This window comes from Pyxicephalus adspersus, unplaced genomic scaffold, assembly GCF_032062135.1.
Source record: "Pyxicephalus adspersus unplaced genomic scaffold, UCB_Pads_2.0 Sca4041, whole genome shotgun sequence".
NCBI classification, from domain to species: domain Eukaryota; kingdom Metazoa; phylum Chordata; class Amphibia; order Anura; family Pyxicephalidae; genus Pyxicephalus; species Pyxicephalus adspersus.
In genome coordinates, this window is record NW_027321044.1 from 494 (window position 1) to 2,494 (window position 2,001).

At 40.7% G+C, this 2,001-nt stretch overlaps 1 pseudogene; it reads left to right on the forward strand.

Moving 5' to 3' along the window:
• Positions 1-651: 651 nt before the first annotated feature.
• On the forward strand, positions 652-1,246 carry LOC140321445 (olfactory receptor 12D1-like; annotated as a pseudogene).
• Positions 1,247-2,001: the final 755 nt, after the last annotated feature.

Below are 2,001 nucleotides of genomic sequence, written 5' to 3' on the forward strand. Positions count from 1 at the left end.
GATACCATAAGCTCTACCAACATGATAAATCAATGGAACCCATAGCAGGCCTGCCATTATTTTTCAGCCCCCGGCAAGTTCAAGAATTTCAAAACTCATGCTGGGAGTCTGGTAGAGGGTTTGGGATCATCAGCGAGGGAGCTAGGGGCAAGTGGAGAGTTTGGGATAGCCAGTGATGGTGTGAGAGGCAAGTACAAGTAGTCCCCGGGTTACATACGAGATAGGGACTGTAGGTTTGTTCTTAAGTTGAATTTGTATGTAAGTCAGAACAGGTACATTATTTGGCCCCCACAGTCCCCTTATGACGTCACTGCTGTAGACTTCATCTTTTGGATCTTGAAAGGACCCATCACCAGGAAGTGTCCATTTCCGGTCTAATAAAAGCATCACCACAACTTTAGGTAAGAAAAAAATTACTATATTCATTTTATTCTAATATTAATTTGTTGGAATATTAAGAATCATTTAGAGGGATGGTGCGTCTGCGTTGGTTCAGGGGGGGTACTCTACCAAAAGTCATATTTTACTTAGTTCTGCTGTACAAAAAACACCCAAAACCACCATATTTTGGCCTTCCCTATTGATTTATATGACTTTTCACATGTGATATATGCTTTTTATCAACAGAATCATTAAGAAAAGATTGGTGTCATGGTGAACACAACCAACATTGATAACTTTGTTCTTCTGTCACCTAGAGCTGGAAGCATTACGTTACTTCTTTTGTCTTTTCAATGGTTATATAACTGGGATTATTTCTTCTCAGTAGCATCATTGCCTGTGTTGTACTGACAGAAGTGAGCCTCCGTGAACCTTATGTACAGTATATTCTCATATGTAATCTGGTCATCAATGAAGTTTTCGGGAGCTCCATAATTCTCCCAAAGCTTATTAATGACCTGATAACTTAATTTAAAACCATCAGCCGCATCCCCTGCCTTTTACAAATTCAATGTGTGACTATCGTCACCTTTTTTGAGATCTCAACATTTGCACTCATGGCTTATGACCGATATATTGCTGTCTGCCTTCCATTAAGATACGTCATCTTGATGTCCCTTAAGATGGTCATGAAGCTGAGCGTTGGGTCTTTCGACTTTTACTTCTTTGCAGTTTTAGTTGCAGTTTTCCTTTTAGCCAGGCTAACCCTTTGTGGAAACCACAACAAGAGTATTTTCTGTTCTGTTCTGTATTTTCCGTTCTGTCCTGTGTAGATTCTTCCGTGAACAATCTTTACGACACAACTGTAACTACTTATGTGTTTTCGTATCCGTATATTTGTGGTGTGTTGGACCGTTTCGAAAGAGATCCAGTGCCTCCAATCAACTGTGACAGCAGGCAAACTCCAGATGAACTCTCAATGGAGATTCTCCATTGAGAGATCATCTGAGTTCGATGAGAACACGACAATAATTGTGTAATAATAATATTATTAGGCATTGGGAAAATTCAAACACGTAAGCTAGAACTATTCAAAGATAGCAGATTTCTTATTGAAACTGGATGGAATAAAGGAAGTTACATCTTCATCTTTTGTATAATATGTTTAGCAAGTTAATTTAGTTTTATTCAAGGACCATGTGTTCTTAGTTCACAAATTGGATCAAAGTGTCTTATTGCGCACAGAAATTCAAGTTGCTTAAAGCAACAAACCAGGGAGGCCCCTGAGCCGGCGAGAAGGGAGCTAGGCAGGGGCCAACATGACTGTGGGGGGAAGGCCATTGGGTCTCAAACTTCCTGCAATGATTAGAGTATTGGGATCGGTTAAGTTTGTTATAACAATAGGAAGGGTAACAAAGGACATAAAAGGCTAAGGAGAAAAAAGGGGGCAGTCATTATTACAGAAAATTTGAGATTTTCTCCCGCCCACCCTTGTGGTTGGTAGGGGTGGGGACGTGTTGTAGGCGGTGAGAGGTCCTCGAGGGGAAGTGTGTTGGTTAGAAGTATGATAAATAGTTATGGGGTGTGGAGAGCCATCTGTGGTATGGGGTCTCCAAGTTG